A 23,381-nucleotide genomic window follows, 5' to 3' on the forward strand; every position below is an offset into this window, starting at 1 on the left:
CACTTCTCTTCATTTCATCACACAGGCTTTTAATAATCTTATACCATGACGAGAAGGGTAAATAGCATACAGTAACATATTTTGAGAGAGAGAAGTCACATTCACATAAATTATATTACAGTATATTGTTTAATTACTCTATTTTATTATTATTTATTGTTAATCTTACTGTGCCTAATTTATAAATTAAACTTTATCATAGGTATGTATGTATAGAAAAAAAAACAGTCTGTGTAGAGTTGGGTACTACCCATGGTTTCAGACATCTATTGAGGGTCTTAGAATGTATCACCATCAATAAGAGTCTCTACATCTTATTAAAAATATACTTTAAAATTTTGCTGTTGCTTATAGCAAAAGAAGATATATTAAAAGATAAAGCAATCAGACATAAATAGTATTTATTTAGATATCATCGTTGGTATTTTTCTAGATTAGACGTCCTCATTTTGAAACGATGGAGTGATTGATTTTTTTTTTAAGATTTTATTTATTTATTTATGAGAGACACACAGAGATTGAGAGAGGGATAAAGACATAGGCAGAGAGAGAAGAAGGCTCCATGCAGGGAGCCCAATTTGGGACTCGATCCAGGGATTCTGAGATCTGGGCTGAAGGCAGATGCTCAACCACTGAGCCACCCAGGCATCCAGATGGAGTGACTTCTTAAGAGACATGTGGATTAGTGAGATGGAGAGGTCATATTTACAAGCAGATAGTAACCAATAAAAAAAAAAAAAACAATAAAAAAAGATAGTAACCAATAATTTACTGGAAATAATATCCAGCTTGCATCATAAAATCCCCGTATGAATAATCACATTAAGTGCTGATTATATTTATATCATTATCTTTTATGGTATTTTCAATGGTAAAAATCAAATACAGGAATATGATAATTTTATATGTGAAATACTTGATTTACTAGAATATCTGTTTTTTTCAATCTGATAATAAAGTGTAAGATCTTGGATTGGACATCATGCATATCATAACAAAATCAACAAAATTTTGATATGTGACAATGTGCTATCTGTGCCCTGCACACCAGTCCTAAAAATATCTTGACTGACTGATGGAGAGCCACCTCCTGCATTTCCTTGAATGGTTTATAAGTACATTATAGAGCTAATTCACAAATTCTCAGAAGTGAAGTAAAGCTCTTTCTCTACTTTTCATAGTCTCTACAATTCACTTCTGACGGGGGTTTGAAAACTAAGTCAGTTGTTTACTGATGGATACTAAGATAGGAGCTCTTAATACAATAGGAGCTTTTGATGCATTGTAGACCAATACATTCAGGAATAAAACTTAGAGGCTCTTTTTACGCTGCTTATACTAATCCTTAATCCTCAACTACATTGCTTAGCATTTCACATGACTTATCCTAGTACACTTTAAGTTCTTACAATGGATATTTATTGCAATAAGAAACCTAGTATCTATTCAATTTCTCTGCAAATAGTATTTGATTTCCTCCCTGAGATCACCATTTCCTTTTTTAAAAAATTAAAGTATAATTAGCATATTGTATTATATTAGTTTCTGTCCAATATAATGATTCGACAGTTCTACATATTTCTCAAAGCTCATCATGTTAAGTGCACTCTTAATCCCTGTTATCTATCTCACCCATACCCCACCCCACCCTGCTCTCTGGCAACCACCAGTTGTTGCCTATATTTAAGAGTCAGTTTATCTCTCTTTTTCTGCATTTGTTCATTTGTTTTGTTTCTAAAATTTTATATGACAGTGGGATCATATGGTATTTGTCTCTGTCGGACTTATTTCACTTAGTAATATGCCTTAAATGTCTATCTATATTGTTTCAAATAACAAGATATCATTCTTTTTAAATAGTATTAGATATTGAAGTAATATTCTACTGTATGTATATATATGTCTTCTTTATCCATTCATCTGTGGATGGACACTTGGGTTGCTTCTGTATCTTGGCTATTATAAATAATGCTGCAATAAACATAGGGCACATATAACTTTTCAAATTAGTGTTTTCATATTCCTTGGGAAAATACTAGTAGTGGAATTACTGAATCATATGATACTTCTAATTTTAATCTTTTGAAGAACCTTCACACTGTTTTGCATAGTGGATGTACCAATTTGTATTTCTACCAACAGTGCATGAGAGTTCTTTTATCTTCATGTCCTCACCAACACTTGTTATTTATTGTATTTTTTTATTCTAACCATTTTGACCTTGTGGCTTTGATTTGCATTTCCCTGATGGGTAATGATGTTGAGCATCTTATCATGTCTGTTGGTCACCTCGATGTCTTCTTTGGAAAAATGTCTATTCAAGTTCTCTGCTCATTTTTAATCAGATTATTTGGAGGTTTTTTGGTGTCAAGTTGTAGACATTCTTTATGTTTAGATACTAACCTCTTCTTGAACTTCTGATTTGCAAGTATCGTCTCCCATTCAGTAGGCTACCTTTTAGTTTCATCAATGGTTTTGTTCACTGTGCAAAAGCTTTTTATTTTGGTGCAATTCCAATAGTTTATTTTTGTTTTTGTTTCCGTAGCTGAAGGAGATGTATCTAAGAAAATATTTCTATGGCTGATGTCAAAGAAATTACTGCCCATGTTTTCTTCTAGGGGTTTTATGATTTCAGATCTCACATTTAGGGCTTTAATCCATTTCAAGTTTACTTTTGTGTATGATGTAAGAGAGTTTTCTAGTTTCATTCTTTTGTGCATAGCTGTCTGATTTTTTCAGTAGCATTTGTTGAAGAGACTGTCTTTTCCCCATTGTATATTCTTGCATCCTTTGTTGTAGATTAAGTGACCATATAAGTGTGGGTTCTTTCTGCACTCTCTTCTATTCCAAAGATCTATGTGTCTATCCTGTGCTAGTGTTTTGATTACTAGTGCTTTGTAGTATATATTGAAATTTGAAGCTTCCAGCTTTGTTCTTCTTTCTCAAGATTGCTTTGGCTATTTGGGATCTTTTGTGGGAGACCATCCTTTTTTCACTTAGTTCATCCAGGTGATTCATTAAGTATTAATCACATGGACGATTCGTTAAGTATTAATTTTCCCTCTACAAACGCACACATATTCATGTTTGGGTATATGATGTAGCTCTATCAATAAGATGTTTTTTTCATTTCAAAATTTGGGACAATTGGGTCCAATAGGATCAATGTCCAAAGTTGTCAGGATGAATCTATGTGGAGAATCATGTGTCAACAGTAAGAAAGAGATAGTCTCATTCTCTAATAATGATTGCTAACTATAAAGATAATAGAAGTCCACAGTTGCCAGAAGTCCTCAAATGCCTGAGAATCAAGCCAGCACAGATGAAAGTCAGGAGCAAGAAACTTCTTATTTGAACTATTTGACATTGAACTTCTGGATCTCAAGCAATACCTGAGTCAGTCATGTCTTTAAACTTGTGCTTTTATATATTCAACCGGAAGGATCCCAATACAGCGGTAGGGAAAGGTGAAGATGCAGTTGACAACTTTTTATACATGCACTTGTCTAAATTAAGTAGGTAGAAGACAGTGCAAGTCCAGAGATTCCAAGTTGTTAGAATGACAGTACATTTTACATGGAGGCAAATGGGCAGAGTAACCTTTTTTACCTGTTGTATCTGGGAGCTTATACTCTTAAGGCATTTATCAAGTAAATATAGTTGTTGCAGCTTTCTTTGCCAATTGTCTTTAAATAAGGTTTTACTAAAATATAGAAAACCTTTGGTTGAACCTGGCCCATATGAAAGCAGATGGAAAACAAACAGCTTTACTAATGTTATACTGACAATCTCAGTGGAATTCACTGGAATGGAGTTTTCTAATTATGAATTTTTCAACATTTCAATCTAATAATGGATGAAGAGGGGAGTCTGGCTGGCTCAATTGGAAGAATGTGGAACTCTTGATCTCAGGGATATGAATTTGAGTCCTATGTTGGGGGTAGAAATTGCTTAGAAATATATATTAAAAACTTAAAATGGATGGAGAAAACATAAATATGTTAAGAGAAAATATGCAGTAAAATTCAAAGCTTGGAGAAGCCTGGCCACACCATAAATATTTTTTTCACTTTCCTTCTAGCCTGACAAAAAGTAACTCTTAAGTTCCTTAAAATGGCCATCCCCCTGAGAAAGATTTCCCATCCTAGGATATTGCTTCTCATTATTCTGAGGTAGGGGACAAAGAGGAGGACATTAAACCTGGCTGCCAATAGTCCACTATCAACCTATGGGCTTGAGTTATGTAGTCATGTATGTGGGCCTGTATGAAACACAATTCATTAGCTTATTTCATAATTAATAACATTTTTGTGCTAGGGTAGATACTGATGTGGTAAAGCTGTCATGAATTCTAAATACCTCTTAAGATATATATTCTGAAGGCCCTACATACACTTAAGATTATTTCTTCGAGTCCTGATTCAAATGCTCACTGTGGGTTACTGAAAAACCTAGCTGTATTGTCAAAATTTATTTCTAAATAGTTATAAAATGTCTTGTTACATGAAAGTGTCTCCCTTCCTCAAATCCAAAGTAATTAAACAAACATAGTGGTGATTAGTAAATCCCAAGGGACTACCCATCTGACCCACACAATTCATCGTACTTTTCTCTATGAAGTAGTGGTTTTTTCGAGCTACCGCGTTGGCCATAGGATGGAGATATTGCAACTCTGGCTTAAATATAAAATTCTTGCTTATCAGAGAAATGCAATCTAGATGGACATGTTTTCAATTGGCTGATACAGAAGTGGTATATGACACACTTATGATATTATTGATTTGATATTTCCTATGACTGTGTGCTCATTCTTAACATGGTAAGCAAATTCTTTTCACAAGAGTGATAATATTTTGGCTGTGTTTCAAATCTGGGCAAGACATCATGAGTGTTCAATCTACCACTCATCTTTCTTTAAACTCCTACTGAGCTAAATGGGAGTTTTGTACTTTAGCAAGCAGTGAATTAGGTTTCCAGTGATGTGAAGAGAAGAGGGCAGACAGTTCCAGATGGCTAGTGCCACAGAAGCTAAGGGTCAATGTTTGCAGAGGAAGGAGTGGGCGCAATATACAATCTCAATTATTAAAAGTCAGTAGACAGGAAAACAACCAAAACGGTAACAGATGAATGAAATGACTCTGTTGGCATGAGCAAATACTGTAAACTTTTTCAAAGCTCCCAAGGGCAAATGCATTATTAGTAGATTTGTATCTATTAGGAGCATGCCATGGGCTTAAGCTGCTATGGGTTTATCTTTACTCTTTTTTTTTTTTTCATTTTCTATTTTTAAAAAGTTGAAGCAGCAGGGCTTCATAGTTAACACACCTTTCATTATTTGAAAATAATGATTCTATAAGAGCATTGGTTTTCAGTTCACCTGGATGTAATTACTTCCCTTTCTATTTTTCCTAATTATACTATACTGCATTAATATAGTTAGAATAGAACCAATACATTTTTCTTTCCAGAGGAACTGAAATTATCATACATTGCTTGCAGCCTTTTTTTCCCCTTTGAATAGTTATAGTGCAATAGATATCAGCTTTGTTTCCTGCATTCTATTGTTAATGCCTCATGCAGGATTCATGCCTGATTATCTCAATTTAGTGTTTTTAATTTAACACAAACATTAGCAAGAAGGACCAATTCACCAAACCTAATGACTGGTCATAATGCAGTACAATAAAATGTAACTTTTTACATCATTTTTAAAGCAAAATTCATTTCAAACACATTTTAAAGTTAAATGACATCATTATAGAGTTAAGTTCATCTCATAGTATCATTTATTAATAAATAACAGCTGAGAGAGAAATTAACTTAGCTGCAAACCAGTCAAAAGAAAGGTTTATGGGAAATGTACTTCATTGGGTAGTGAGAGACTCCTGAGGAAGAAAAAAGAATAAAATCCTTGAGATGTCTGGGAGCCATGCTTGGGAGCTTTATGAGAAAGGTTTTAGTGTGTGTTTGCTTCATGCACTCTTCATTGCTTTGTGAACTTGGGTAAAATACTTAATTGTCTGTAACCTAGGTTTGCCTAGCCGTTAAATTAGGACAGAGCACAGGTTTAGAAAGGACGGCCGCTTCTATTAAAAGGAAGTGAATTGCTCTGCTTTGGGAAAACTGTTTTTCACCTTTCCTGGGCATTAAGGCTCAAGTAGGAATAACTATATTCAAAACTTTAAAAAATAAGATGGATATCCAAAAAAGGAGCAGCATAACCCTTCATCTGCAAAACTAAACAAAACACAAAACCTGTGTTCTATATCTCATGGATATATATTCCTGGACATGAAGTACGCCCTTAAAAAATTAATTTCATTGATCATTAAACACTAGAATAATTTCCTTCTCATAATATTAATATTAGAAATCTTTGTGAATTTCAGAAATTCAGAATGTTATTCTACTGTTCACTAAGTTATTTGAATGAAATTGGCACTTGTGCCCAGGCCAAAGGACTTTATGATAAAAGTGAACGACAATGTTGGGAAGATTTAAAGTTTTATTCTTAAAATATAGTTTATGTGTCAGAATAAGTAAAAGATATTGCTTATATTTTTCAAGATGTCATAATGGGGGAAATCGCCATGGTGCAAAAATAAATCAAAGAAGACTTCTTTCCTAGCCAGCCTCCATTACCACTGTCTTTTGTGAACTCACCTGTCTCTAATCACAATTAAATTCTATTTTCTCACCTGTGAAATTAAAGGAATGGTCTGAATACGAGTCACAGATTCAAATACCCACAGGGATCCAACAGGTAATTTAAGTTAATTAAATGTATCAGGTAACTATTTCAGCAAACTGAAGAGTGAATATTCCTTCTAAAAATAGTCTTCTGCAATTATTTCCATGTAAGAATTTGGGCCGGTACAGCAACTTTTCCATTTTTTACATGTGTCTAGTAACTTTTTTTTTAACTTCAACTAAATAATTTTAAATATTAGTCCAAATGTTTTAAAGAGGCAATATAAAACATTTATACAAATGTTGCAAAGTTAGACTAAAGCCACCAGTTTTTAAATACTATAATAGATAATTTTTTAATTTTTCCTAACAATCTGTGATTTTATATTTTTGTAATATCAGAATAATATAAATAAATGAAATTTTCATGCTAAATGAGGAAAGGTGGAGTGTAGCTCTTCTTTTACATTACCATCACAAGCCTGGACGATCAGTGATTATTTCACCCAGAGAAAAATAAGCTTCTCAAGGTCTTTAATGGTGAGTATAGTTAATAAGAAACACATGTATTTAAAATATGAATGTCATATTTCTTATTTAAAAAGAAAGATAATGAGCACATAAGACACTTGTGCTCTTATTAGCATTTCCTATCCTTACACTCCAATCTCACTGCTTAGCCAATTATAATCAGAAATTTGCTCAGTGATCATTGAAATAGCTTGAAAGTAGTTTGATGGCTTGTGTCATAAATTTAACATGGACTGTTATGTTCATCTTCAATGTAGTGATCTTTCTCCCACAATGATCAAGCACTCAACACATGACAAGCTCTCACCTAAATCACTCTGAGGTATGTTATCAGTGTGAGCTTGTCTCTCGTTGCCTTAGATATATAAACTCTCTCTAAAAATTGTAAGACCACAGATACAAAATGTTGAATTAATCTAAATCTCAGGTTTTTGGCTACCATTTGTCTAGGTAAAGACCTTCATTTATTCACTTAAAAAATATATTTGGCTTCTTTCATCCATAGACCCAATTCCATCCCCATTCACATGTACAACCTATTTTGGTCCATATAAGATAAGGCCTGAGGTACTTAAATAGTCAAAAGATGTAGTATTGAATAATATTTTACTTTCATAACCAGTATTATATCTTGAATCATATTTTGCTTATATGAGTTAAATAACTCAGCAGTAAACTTTGCTTCTTATTGTTCTACACACATCCAGTTGTTTTTGTTTTTTTTGTTGTTGTTGTTTTTACTGCTGAAAGAGTATTTCATTTTATATATTGAGCACATTATTTTAATCCTTATTCCTATTTATAAACATTTATTTCAAATTCTTGCTAACTCTTTCAGTACTGTGATAAACATTTCAATAGGAGATAAGTTTCTTTTTAAGTTTCTTCAGGACATAAATGCAACTGAACACAGCTAGAATGTATAGAATTCATAATAATGTCAATAAATATTTTCAAATTTATCTCCAGGTGATTCAACTCACAAGGAAAGGAAAAGTATTCTCAAATATCCATCTCGTTGCAGATATTTAGAGTTACCGAACTTTATTTCTATTAATCTTACAGAACTGAAATTCTTTTTTTTTTTTTAGATTTTATTTATGTATTCATGATAGACACAGAGAAAGAAGCAGAGACACAGGCAAAGGGAGAAGCAGGCTCCCTGAGGGGAGCTGGATGTAGGACTCAGACCCCAGACCCCAGGGTCACGTCCTGAGCTAAAGGCAGACGCTCAACCACTGAGCCACCCAGGCATACCATGGAACTGAAATTCAATTGTGTTGCTTAAATTTGTATTGCTATAACTTTAAGAACATTATTAAATAACTTTTCTTATACTTATCTTCCATTTATTGGCCACTAATATCTTTTGCACATTTTTCTAAAATATTTATCTTTTTAAAATTTTGTTTTCAGGATTAAATGTATGTTATCTTAATGTATTGTTATTTTAGATATTGCAACTCTTATTTCCCAGACCATTACCAATGATTATCAGAATAATAATAGAATATTAAACACTTAATGCTCATAAATTTAACTTATGTGAAATAGACACAATTTTTGAAAGACACAATCTATCAATGATTATTTCAAAACTTAGATAATCCAAATATTCCTACATCTATTTTAAAAATGCATTTGTATTTAGATGTCTTCCAAACAAAAAACTTATGCCCAGATGCTCATCTTCCAAACACGTTAGAAATAATAATACCAACTCTACACAAACTCTTCTAAAAAACAGAAAGATATAACACTTTTTATGATACCAACATTTCCCTAATTCCAAAACTGAAAGATATTTCCAGAAAATTACAGACTGATATTTTAATTAATATAAATGTAAATGTAAATATATATATATATATTTATATACATATATATAAATGTAAAAATCTCCAACAAAATATTTATAATTTTAACAATTGTTAAGAGGATAAAACATCACAACCTGAGATTATACTGGAAATACAGAGTTGGTTTGACATTTTAAAATTAATCAATGTAATTTACCATATCAACACACTAAAAAAGAATTACGATGTTAACATCTCCATAGATGAGAAAAGAGCATTTGGGAAATTTGTACATTCTTACACTCACATGTACAGATATACACAAGTTCTTAGCAAACTGAAAATAAGGTAGAATTTCCTCAGTGTAATAAAGGCCACTTATAATAAGCTTATGTCTAACATATGATAGAGAAAGAATGAAATCTTCTCTCTACATAGGGAGCAAAGATCGTACTATTTAGTATTGTACTAATGGTCTTAGCCAATGCAGTGGGGTAAGAAAAATCAGCAAAAGTCATATAGATTTGAAGGAGGAAATAAAATTGTCTCTAGTTTCACGTATACAATATAGTGATTTGACACTTCCATTTCAACACATGGTCCTCATCATGTGTGCTCTTTAATACCCATCACGTACTTACTTCATCCATCCACCCACATCTCCCCTCTGGAAACCACCATTTTGTTCTTTATAATTAAGTCTGTCTTTTGATTTGTCTCTTTCTCTCTCTCTCTCTTTCCCCCTTTGCTTGTTTGCTTTGTTTCTTAAATTCCACATAGGAATGAAATCATATGGTGTTGGTCTGTCTCTGACTGACTTTTTTCAGTTAGCATTATACTTTCTATTTCCATCCATGTTGTTGCAAATGGCAAGATTTCATTTTTTATGGCTGAATAATATTCCTCTGTGTGCATGTGTGCATGTATATATATATACATACATTTTCTTTATCCATTCATCAATCAGGAGACATGGGCTGCTTCTGTATCTTGGCTATTGTAAACTGAATTTTTAAAAATATTTATTTACTTATTTTAAAGAGAGAGAGCGAGATTGTGGGGGAGGAGCAGAGGGAGAGGGAGAGAAAGAGGAGCAGACCCATCCCGAGTGTGGAGCTTGACACAGCAACACAGGGCTAGATCTTACAAACCTGAGATCCTGACCTGAGCGAAGATCAAGAGTCAGATGTTTAACCGACTGAGCTACCCAGGCACCCCTGTAAACCACATTTTCAAAAAACGACAAATTTTTAAAATTAAAAAAAAAGAAGATGCATCACCAAAGGAGTTATATTGGTGGCAAATAAGCTTATATAAACAATGTCATGAAGTCATTGGGGATGTGGAAATTGAAACCACAGTGAGGTACCACTACCATTTCTTACAATGTTTCAAAAAAAATTAAAATAACAATAGTAGTAGTAGCAGCAGTGGTAGTAGTAGTAGTAGTAGTAGTAGTAGTAGTAGTAAACTACATGCTATTGAGGCTGCAGAGAAACTGACTTCTCTTGTGTTGGTGGTAGACACACCAAATAGTACAGCCACGGTTTGCCAGTTTCTTATATATGTAATCATGAATTTACCATGCTAATCCCAATCCTAAGTATTGTCCATGTAAAATGAAAATTCATGTTACTAAAAATGCTGTATACTAATATCTATATTAGTTTCATTAAGTAACATCAAAACAGGAAACAGTTTTATTTTAATCTATTGCAAAATTCTTATTACCTAAATTTGAGAACTGATACAATGTTACCCTTTCCTCTTTACTTGGAGTTGGTATGATTTTTCTGATTTTCTAATTCTTTAATAGATATGGGATAGACATAACTCAAGAGAATGAAGAAAAAATAAAAGAAAGTGACTCAAATGTAAATAATTATTTTAGAGGCTATTAGTTTGTGGGTTTTTTTCTTTTTTCCTCTCCTTAGGCTGACATTCATCTGTCCTTGATCACACACACACACATACACACATTGCAGCTATACTACAAACACTTATACCTGACCTTCTCTCTCTCTTCTTTTTGTCACAGCTTTTGAATGCTATCTAGGGTGGACTTTTGTGCCCAGATATCCGAAGACATATTTTTATATCTAAAAAAAGTATTGTCAATTGGCTCTTAGGTTGTGGTATGGCTGTGAGCCCAGAAAAATGTTTTGAATAGAAAGACTAGGTTCAAGTTTCATCTCTGGATTTATCCATATAACCTCATTATGTAGGGATATAAATACAATTAAATAAGAAGATCAATTCAAGGACACTTTATTGACTATCATACTTTTAGCAGTATTATTAATGGGGACTTTTCTAACATTATATACATACTGAATATAATTAAATTTGTCTTTCAACTTTAATTTATCTTTCAATCCTACCTTTCTAAAACCACAAGAAAACAGTTCTGTTAAGAGATACATTCAGAAAAAAAATCTACATTCAGAAAATATATTTTATGTGACATTTATGACAGGTAAACTAGGAACTGAAACAATATGTGTTTAACACTTGGATAGAATAGCATCTTTCTACTTTGATAGAGATGTAGAAAATATACCAAGACCCAGTATTCAGAAACCTTCTTTTTTTTTTAAGCTGAAAGAAAATTTATTCACAACCTAATTTCAATGATTTAAGCATACAGCTATTCCTATATGCTTTTTTTAAAAAAAAAGTTTTTAATTCCAATTAGTTAATATGCAATGTAATATTAGTTTCAGGTGTACAGTTCAGTGACTCAACACTTCATATACCACTCGGTGCTCATCAGAAGTATCCTCCTTGGGCAGCCCGAGTGGCTCAGCAGTTTAGTGCCGCCTTCAGCCCAGGGCATGATCCTGGGGACCTGGGATCAAGTCCCACATTGGGCTCCCCGCGGGGAGTCTGCTTCTCCCTCTGCCTGTGTCTCTGCCTCTCTTTCTCTCGGTGTACACACTCTCATGAATAAATAAATAAAATCTTAAAAAAAAAGTACCCTCCTTAATCCCCATCACCTATATCACCCATCCCTCCACCCACCTTCCTTCTGGTAACCAGCAGTTTGCTCTCTAGAGTTAAAAGTCCGTTTCTTGTTCTGTTCCTCTGTCTTTCTTTTTCCCTTTGCTTGTCTTCTGTCCTATACTTTGTGGCCATAAATTCCTGATATAGGTGCACAAAGGCATATACCACAAGCAAGCATTTTAGTATTCTTTTCCTTCTAAACTCTTAGGTAGTTTTTCTACCTTACATGAGTGATGCAGAGTTTAAGGATTCCTGTTATTAATGCAGCAGAGTCACTAGTCAGCCCTTGTACCTCCTCCTTTCACAGGACACAGTATAATATTTTGACTTTATATTTTAATACTCTACTGCTAAAATAGGAGCAAGGGAAGGGCACTGCAAGAATTCCCAGAGAAAATAATTTCTCTCTAAATCTGAGAGAAACTCTGTTCTATATTGCTGCAGCCAGGCCACCCCAGGGCAATAATTTGGGTGGTAGCTGCAGGGCAACTTTATAACTACAGCATTATTGAATAAACCCAGTATGTCATGTAGAGTCAATAGTTTGAAAACTCTTTCTTCTGAAGGCCAGAAACCATCATCTTTATTTAATAATGTCCTTATCTCTGATCATAACCCCTATCAGCTCTTGTCCTTAGTGATGTCATGAGTTGGGGCAAAATGAACTTGGGGAAGATGTGAAAGTGTAGATTTAAATGTCAGCCAGTGGCCAAAGATTATGTTATGGGGTGTAAATTTAATTTTCCCTCCATGTGGACAAAAATCACCGTATTTACCAAAGAAATTTATGGACTACACTGATTTTATCAAATAATATTACAAGACAAGAACAGTACCTGAGAGTTTCATAATTCTTATTAGCCTAAGGGATTGTCTTTTAGTAATAGCCATAAAGATAAAGAATTTAAAAGCATATTATGAATTTCTAACTACTTGAAAGATTATTCAAGCATTCAACAAGCACTTTTTAAAAGAAATGCATATATTTAAAATGGACTCCTGTCATAAATATTTAGAGTACACATTTACATTTTTTTAATGTCAGTGGCTGATACTGTTCCCCACTAAGACTGCCTCATTTTGCTTCTTATGCTGTCCTACTTACTTGGCAATGATGTCAGTCATGATTGGACTAGTGGCTTGAAGCCACAGAATTTAAATTATTTGAATTAAATCCTGTGATTGCATTTGTTCTCCTGGCAATTGAGTTTTATCACCACAGGAATGGTCTTGGAAATTTTTATCTATTTGACTAAGTGTGGACTGTGGAGCAATATAACAAAATTACCCATAGATGCAACAGGGGGAAACAAAGATAAATATTACATAGCAGAAGGGCAAACAGATTATTCTCATAGTTCATGGATATAATGTATATTTTATTAGATAAAATGTGATTTAAATATATTTCCTAAACAATGTTAGTTCTGTTTTTCTCATCATGGCTGATTATAAATGAAAAAAAAATCACGAAATGTAGTGTATAGAGGTAACTTAAATTTATTCAGGGTTTTTTTTCTTTATTATTTTAGGAACTTTAAAGTGGTACTGGGTAGGTTTTCAGAGAACCATATTGATGGAAAGCATTTCTCAACCTGATCAAGACCATCTATGAAAAGTCTCCATCAAATGTCATACTCATCAGTATAATGAATTAATAGCAAAAGGCCTCATAATCTTAAAAACAGCAATATTTAACTGACTATCATGGGGGAAAGAAGCATTTTGGGAAACAAGCCATTGGAACAAAGTCAAATAATAAAGGTGCACCTTTCTGAAAAGCCCAAGTAGAGGAGTCAAGGAAAAAGAGTTGAAAAGTCTTCAAATATTCCAAGGAGTTTAATTAAGGACTAAAAAGAGTCCACTGTGTTTGTCAATGAGACTGTCATTGGTAATAACACCCAGAAGAGTTTCAGTAGATGAAGCAAACAAATATAATTTACACAAACTGAGAAGTAAATGCAAAGTATCCAAAGCAGTTAAAGTATGTTCTTCTGGATATCTTGATCAAAGGAGATATGTAGAGTGATAGAGTGAAACATGATCTTTGAAACTGATTTTTAAAACGAGTGATTTGATGTAGCTAAGTATATGACATGAAAAAAGATAATTTTATGCCTGATAGACTGTTTTCTATAAAAAAAGTAAGAGATACATGCATCTACTAAATAAAAGAAGAAGAATAAAATAAAATAAGTCTATAGTGGTTTTTCTCAATAAAATAAATAAAAGAAGTCTATAGTGGTTTAAGGAATTAAAGAGAATGTTATATATTTAAAAATTATTTTAACAACTTATTTATTCTGACATTTAATTCTCAGAACCTTTATGTGGCCTGATTTATTTTCACTATGTTGATTTTTTAAAAGAGTTATAAATATACAATAGCATGCAACAAATTAAAAGTTTTGAGGAAAATCTATTATGGTTGAAATTAGAAGAGACGTTTTTAAATAGGAATGAATAACATTATATTTCTTATAGGTGAAGTTTTGGGGAGATGAAAGAATTGAATTAGAAGCATAAGTCACTACAAAAGTATTTCTGTGATAAATCAGTTTAGATTTTCATTTCTAGAACTGCTAGCCAGGAAGAATGATCAGAAATCATTCATTGTGTGTAATCACTCATCAGTGACACAGTATCTATTATTTGATGAAATTTAAAAATCTCTCTTCCTTCCTGTTTGAAAATATACGCTAAGACAGGTTGAAAGATGTCATTATTGTATTTTGATAAAGCCTTAGCAAAGTAAAAGAGGAAGAAAAGTGAGAGTAGGAAAAGTATCTCTTCTCAGAGTAAATTTAGTTTTGTATCTTCATTTTTTAATCTGTAAAGAATGTATATCAAATGAAATACATATATATCAAATATATCTTGAAAATATATTTTGTAGGATAATGAGATAAGGATACCTTCAGACTTATTTATTGCCAATAAATCTCCAAAGTGGATTTACCAGTTTGTACTCCTGTGACCTTTTTAAATGTTGCTTTTATATCATGTCTTTGTCAATATTTAATATGGCCCAATTTTTAATATTTTATTTAACAATATACAGTGGTTATAAATTATACTGCATTAGGACAGCAATTTGCATTTTGGATACATAATGATATTGAACATATTTTCAAATTATTATTGATAATTTGTGTTACCTCTTTTGTGAAAGGCTTATTCATGTATCACATCCATTTTGGTATTGCTTGATCTATAGTTTTTAATGACTTTTAAAAGTTTGTTATATCATGTGGATATTAATGTGGTGCAACTATGTTCTCTCAATTTGTAACTTTTAATTTTTATGGTGTGCTTTGATAAACACAGATGTTTAATTTTTATATAGAATTTAGAAGTGTTTTCTTTTTAGGCAGTGGGCCTGAAAACTGCTTGCAAATTAGTAATTACTAAGGAACTGTTAAAAAATACTCTGTAGGCCCCAACCCAGATAAATAACTTTAAAGTTATATCTGTTTTATTAGTCTTTCCAATACAAAATGTTTTGCTTTATTGATCCTTTATATTAGAAGATATACTTTATTTAATTGGCTTCTCTTACCAAGTTATCTTCCTACTACTACTTTCTTCATATTTTCTTTTCCAGCCCTGAGCTGGTTGTTTAATTCATTAAATTTTACCTTCTTTTGTAAGCTACTATAATTATTTGAAGTTACCACTGGACTCTACATATGTAAGGTACGTTTATCCCACAATTATTGATACATTAAATTTTAATTATTGTTCAAATAGAGGTATTCTTAAAGTTTAATTATATCTCCCTTTATCCATTAGTAATGAAATTTGCTTTTCATTATTAAGTATGTGAATCATTTGAGACATATTACTAATCTGAATTGCCTGCATGGTTTTAGGTATTTTCGTTTGTTTTTTTTATATTCTGACTTATCTGAAATTTAACCATTAAATCTCCCCCCCTCCTTTTTTTTTTTTTTTTAATTTGATGAAGTCCAAAGCATCAACTTCATTATTAGTAGCATTAATTTTGGGTATAAATTGGTGTGAAAGCCAAATAAGTCAGCTAGCAGAACCCCAGACTATAACAAATTATGGACATATTCTGTTAACTCTGTGAAAAACGAGCACACGATGTATGCTGTCACTGGACAGGCTGGTTCCTCAGAGAAAGAAAAATGATGGAGTTGAGCCAAGCATGTTATCTTCCTGTATTTCTCAAACAGGCCTGCCATTCCACCTTCCCATTAAGCTCTTTTGACAGAAAGGAATTAGCAGCCGTTGAGAAGAAATGTTACCTGATAATTTTGCCTATATTTTGTTCTTAACTTATTGGATAAAACCTTTATGACCAAGGATGTGACTTTACCTTTTCAGGGTTAAGGCCAACAGTCTATGGAACCAGCCCAGCTTGCACATTCATACACTTCAACATTCCTCACTCCTCTCTTAGGCGTTATTCTGAAGCTAGTAATAGGAATTTAGATACTGCCCTATAAAATTCAATGTGAGTCAGAACAGTATATTCATTAACTCAAATACAAACCATGCTTACTTTCCACAATCTAAATGTAAGCCCATTTCTATTTTTCATGCCAAATTATGTACAGCTACATTGTCCATAATAGCATATGAGATATTCTCCAATATGACTGTAAGACATACAAAGACTTGAAGGAACTCCAATGATAAAAGAGAAAGATTTTGAAAAAATCTTTTTGAAAAAAAGAGAAAGATTTTGAAAATGTGCTCCTGGCAGCCCCAGTGGTTTAGCGGTTTAGCGCCGCCTTCAGCCCAGCGTGTAATCTGGAGACCTGGGATCAAGTCCCATGTCAGTCTCCCTGCATGGAGCCTGCTTCTCCCTCTGCCTGTGTCTCTGCCTTTCTCTCTCTGTGTGTCTCTCATGAATAAATAAATAAATTCTTAAAAAAAAAAAAAGAAAATGTGCTCCTAGGATCAACATTTTAAGAAGAAATTAAAACCAAATATAAATCCCCCTGAGTTTAACTGCAAGACACCAATGTCCAAAGAATTAACATCCTAAATACATATTTTTTTTGCCATTATGAGTTCAAAACCTAAAATCCTTAAATTTAAAAATATTTCTTTAAATTATTCCTATTCTCAATGTCAATCAGATATATTCTCAAGTCAGAGTGTGATTTTTAGCAACTGCAGAAGAGATTGTTTCTTCACTGAAATGGTTGCTGTTTTTTCCACGTTTTGGGTGTAGAATGACAGGTTTCTGAAATACATTAAGTTTCCCAAAGGTAAAAAAAAAAAAGTTTCCCAAAGGTTATTGAACTGTCCTCTTTTTTTTTTTTTTTCTTTTTTATTTATTTATGATAGTCACAGAGAGAGAGAGGCAGAGGGAGTAGCAGGCTCCATGCCAGGAGCCCGACGTGGGATTCGATCCCGGGTCTCCAGGATCGCGCCCTGGGCCAAAGGCAGGTGCCAAACCACTGCGCCACCCAGGGATCCCTGAACTGTCCTCTTTATATCTTTACTTCCCTCCCACTTACTTTCCCTTCTCTATTTTTTTCCATTCTCTTTCTTTGTCCTTTCTTTTCCCATCTCTCTATCCTTTCTATCATTATTTTTTTCTTTTTTTTTAAGAGAAAGAGAGAGAGAGAGAGAAACTACAGGAGTGGGGGAGGGGTGGAGAGAGAGAGGGAAAGAGAGAGAATCTCAAGCAAGCTCCATGCCCTGAGCAGAGCCCCACGTGGGACTTGATCTCAAACCCTGAGATCATATTTGAGCCAAAATCAAGACTCCAAATGCTTAGCTAACTGAGCCACCCTGGAGCCCCTCTCTGACTTCCCTTTTCCTTCTGTCCAGTTCCATTCCTTCCTTTCTCATATTCTCCTTCTTTTCCTTACTTTCCTAGTAAGGTCTCTGAGAACATGAACAGTTTGCAGGCTTTGGGGCACCAGGTTGAAGCATAGGTCAGTAGTTCTGGAGGTCAAGAGGTGGCTGGTAAAAAAACTAGTGTTGTTGGAATTCAAATTGAAATATAAATTTCAAATAAAATGACTCATTATTTGAAAGACTTTAAATAGATCACTAGTAAAATTTTGACCCTTATTTCATCCATCCTCCTCACTGCTTCCAGGGTTGACTATTTTAAAATGTATAATTAAAATGTTACTCTACCTCAAATACAGTATTACATGCTCTAAGGCCAGCCCTGTGCCATTGTTAAGCTACCCTTATCCCACCAAATGGAAGATGGAAGATATCAGAATCCTTTGTGATAATTTTACATTGTACATGCCTCTATTACCTTTGCTTAATATTATATGACAATACTTGCTTACATAGTTTCTTCTATACAATTTTTTAAGTTAGTATTTTTAGTTTTCCTCATAATACTAGCACTGCCTAATATATGAAAGTGTATGTATCTTAGTTCTACAGAAACTCAATAATCTAAAATCTTGTTTTGGACTCTCTAACTGTAAAAAGGAGTTAACCTACACTTTAAATGGTCTTAGAATGGACACAACATGAGTCAGTGATTCATTTTAGAATGCATAACATTCAACTTATCTGTGGAGTGCTTAGTCAATTTGGAGCATCCCCGTGTCATTGCTTCTTTGGGAAGGAATGGAATCTTTGCTTTCAGAAATGCCATTGACAGGATAAAGTTAAATTTTAAAACACCAAAATGTCTCATTTTGACATTATATTTATTACAGGATAATTTTTCTTCTACTCCAAGGATAGCATTAGCCACTAAGTAGGAATTTCTTTCCTACTCTAATACTTCAAAAAACTAAAAGAATGGTGGGAATTAGGTTATAATAGCTTCTATTATTGATCATAGAGCTAGAGCCAATAGATGATAGAAAAATGAATAGGCAGATGGATAGATATATTTAGATATGCACTGTATATTATATATGTTAGATATTTATATATAAAACCTCTTCTCATGTTCTTAAGAACTTTTTGAAAGAGGCAATATTATCACTGCTTTATAAATGAGGAAGCAGAAGTATCAGAGGTCATTTGACCTAGCAAGTTGTAGATCTTGGATGCAAGCCCAATATTGCCTCCAAAACAAAATGACCCAAATGTAAATAATGCTATAGCACAACTCTTTGTGGGGAAAAAAGAAAGAGAGGGAGAAAGAGAGAAAGAGAGAGAGACTGCTTAAAAAAAAAAAAAAAAAAAAAAAACATAAACACCAAAATCTTGAAAACCTTGTCGTTATAGGATAAAATGCTTTCAGGGGGAAATTGACTTAAATCCTATTTTAGGCCTTTTAATTAGATGCAGATATTTTAGAAATGCTATTAATATTATTAATGGTACATTGAACAAACAAATGATACAATGTCTAGCAAAATATTCCTTATTGGATTCATAAATTTCAACCTCATTTAAATCATTAGTTTTATTTCAAAAAAAACTTTAGGTTAACTTATTAGCAAATACACTAAGTTTTTTGTAGTGGTGGTTAGAAATTGGTAGTAGAGATGGCAGTGGATTGAAATAAATATTTAACAAAATTTTATTTTTTAAAAGATTTTATTTATTTGAGAAAGAGAGAAGGCATGAGCAGGGGCAAGGGGCAGAGAGAGAGGGAGAAGCAGACTCCTTGGTGAGCAGGGAGCCTGATGTGAGACTCAATCAGAACTCTAGGATCATGACCTGAGCTGAAGGCAGATGCTTAAATGAATGAGCCACCACCCAGGTGCCCCTATTTAACAAACTTTTAAACAATTACTTTTATTCTCTTTAACCCAAAGACAGAATGTTTATTTTGTCATGAATGCTACCTAAGTATTTGTTTTTACCATAAGCCATGGTCATATAAAAATATTCATCATAAGAGAAGGCATTTTAGGACACTAGCACATTGGATTATTTTGCATATGAGCACAGGAATTTAAAATAATAAGCTGGAAAAATTGGAGGCTCTGAGTTATTCAGAAAAGTCCATCCTCAAAATATCCTTTTTGTAGATTCTCTAATGAACAAATATTAAAAACATTTCAGACAGATGGTGAACCAGTGTTAAGACTTCTGTAAAAATATGATTATCATAAAATATTCTGAGAAAAGTTTGTAATGTAAAAATAAAATTTCCTCCATAAATAAGCAGCTTTGAGAATCAGAAACTAATTTTGACCTCAACTTCCTGTCAGAGGAGTCAATAAATAACCTAATAACAAACAAAAATAAAATATATCAAAATGTCTGTAATAAGTTTTAATATAATTAAACACCATTTACAGATGCATAATTGAATTCCAGCTTTTTGAAATTTCAAAATTAATGAAAAATGTTTCTGTATATAATAAAAAGGTAAAAAAAAATGTTATTAGTGGCCCCATAGGGTCCAATTACTTAGGGTAAATCTGAAGTTTTAGAATCTGAAAATGATAGGTGAAGCATTATGCAATCATTATAGTCAAAATTTTGACTTTCAAAAATAGCATTTCCATATGGTACAAACTAATAGAATCTGAAGCATCAAAAAGAATATTAGGTAGTTCCAAATAGGTGTTTCTATCACATCTGCAGTTACTTCTACTAAAGTCTTGAACTCCTCAAAATCATCCATGCGGGTTGAAATCAACTTCTTCCAAACCCCCATTGTTGGTAAATAACATAAATCCCATAAATCACAAATGTTCTTAATAGCATTCAGAATGGTGAATCCTTCCTAGGAGGTTTTCAGTGGACTTTGCCTAGATCCATCAGAGGAATTATTATATATGGAAGCAATAGCCTTAAGTAATATATCTCTTGGGGTACCTGGGTGGCTCAGTGGTTGAGCATCTGCCTTTGGCTCAGGTCGTGATCCTGGGGTCCTGGGATTGAGTCCTGCATCACGCTCTCACTGGGAGCCTGCTTCTCCCTCTACCTGTGTCTCTCATAAATAAATAAAATCTTTAAAAAACAAAGATAGAAATGTATCTCTTAAATAATAAGACCTGAAAGTTGAAATGACTCTTCAATGGGCTGCAGAATGGACATCGTGTTAGCAGGCATGCAAACTACATCGATCTCATTGCCCATATCCATCAGAACTCTTGAGTGATAAGGTGCATTATCAATGAGCAGTAATATTTTAAATGGAATATTTTTTTACTGAATCTGACAGTATGTCTCGATAGTGGGCTTTAAATATTCAGTAAACCATGTTGTAAACAGATGTGCTTTCATTCAGGCTTTCTTCCATTTCTAGAGCACATCTAGAGATATAGATTTCTACCTCTAGAGATATAGTTCCAATCTAGAGTAAATTTAGCATAATTCTTAAGACCCTAGGACTTTCTGAATGATAAATAAGAATTGCTTTCAAATTAAAGTCTCCAGATGCATTAGCCTCTAATAAGAGAGTCAGCCTTCGAAGCTTTAAAGCCAGGTACTGACTTCTTTCTAGATATGAATGTCCTAGATGACATCTTCTTCCAGTAGATTGTCTATTTGAAAATCTGTTCTTTAATGTAGCCAGCTTCATTAGTTATTATAGCCAGATCTTCTGGGTGACTTGCTGCAGCTTCTACGTCAGCATTTGCTGTTTCACCTTGTACTTTTATGTTATAGAGCTAGCTAGCTTCATTCCTTAAACCCCATGAACCAACCTCTGCTAGTTTCAACCTTTCCTTGTATAATAGCATCTTCACCTCTGAGAGCCTTCATAGAATTGAAGAGAGTAAGGGCCTTGCCCTGGATTAGGGTTTGTTTGGCTTAAAGGAATGTTGGGTCTGGTTTGATCTTCTCACTGGACAACTCAGACTTTCTCTGTGTCAGCAATAAGGCTGTTTTGCTTTCTTATCAGTTGTGCATTTCCTGGAGTAGCGCTTTTTAATTTCCTTCAAGAACTTTTTCTTTGCATGCATAACTTGGCTATTCGTTTGGCATAAGAGGCCTAGCTTTCAGCTTTGGCTTTCAGCATGTCTTCCTCACTAAGCTTAATCACTTTGAGCTTTGAGTTGAAGTGAAAAATGTGCAACTCTTCCTTTTACTTAGAGACCATGGTAGGGTTATTAATTGGCCTAATTCCAATATTTTTATGTCTCACGGAATACGGAGGCCAAAGAGGCAGAGAGAGATGGGGAACGGAATGGATGGTCAGTCAGTGGAACAATCAGAAGACACACAATACACACACAACCTTTGTAGATTAAGTTTGCTGTCTTATGGGTATGGGTCACGGTGCCTCAAAGGAATTTTAATAGTAATATCAAAGATCACTAATCATAGATCACCGTAACAAATATAATAATAATGAAAAAGTTTGAAATATTGTGAGAATCACCAATGACACAAAGACATGAAATGAGCAAATGCTGTTGGAAAATGGCACTGATAGTCTTGTTTTTTTGTTTTTTTGTTTTTTTTTTAATATTTATTTATTTGAGAGAGAGAAAAAGCACAAGCAGGAGGAGAGGCAGAGGGAGAAGCAGGCATCCCACCAAGCAGGGAGCCTGATTCAGGGCTCCATCCCAGGACCTGGGATCTTGACATGGGCTGAAGGCCTGATGCTTAACTGGTTGAGCCACCTAGGTGCCCTGATAGACTTGTGTTATGCAAGGTCACCAACAAACCTTTAATTTGTAAAATCTGCGTTATCTGTGAAGTACAATAAAGTGAAACAATAAAATGATGTATGCCTATAGTTATATCATCTGCTCTTTGGTAAACATCTGAGGAGGAGGGAAGGAGAAATGGGTGAGGAACATAAATTTTTAGAGTCTCTTTATAATCAAGCTCTCCAGCAATCTTGTTATAGCTTTATACTATGTTTCTGCCTTCTGTAATAACTGTTGCTCTCAGATCTTTATTGCTCAAGTTCTATGAAGTTTCATCAGCTCATTTCAATAAATATTTTTTCTAGGCGGAAGTTTTATCTTAGCATCCTGTATCATATTACAATTATCACTCATTTACCTACTATTTCCCAAAAACTACATTGAAAATTAGAGTCACTACTTATATAATCATTTGTTATTTTTATTTTTTTAATTATTTTATTTTTTAATATAATCATTTATTGAGGTATATAAGTTAAATACATTAAAATACACACATGGTAGTATGTTATTCAAATAATAGCTACAACAACAGGTAAAATTTAGATTAAAATTACTAAAAAGGAAAGACTACTATCTACCTCTAAGATCAATTTTCTAAAATTGGATATTTTTATGGTTTATAGCATACCCGCTAATTGAGTGTTGGTTCATAGTTAGTTAAGAAACTTATTCTGCAATTTCTTCTTTTTTGAAAATAGGTTTTTTTGTTGTTGTTTAGAAGCAGTGAATATTTCCCAGATAAAATTCTTTTCCCCAATAGATAAGAAGAAAGTATCTCACTCTGCTTAAATTGCCATAGGGCCACTTATTTATGTATTGACTTTTACATTTT

This window comes from Canis lupus, chromosome 13 (genome assembly GCF_003254725.2).
Source record: "Canis lupus dingo isolate Sandy chromosome 13, ASM325472v2, whole genome shotgun sequence".
NCBI lineage: Eukaryota > Metazoa > Chordata > Mammalia > Carnivora > Canidae > Canis > Canis lupus.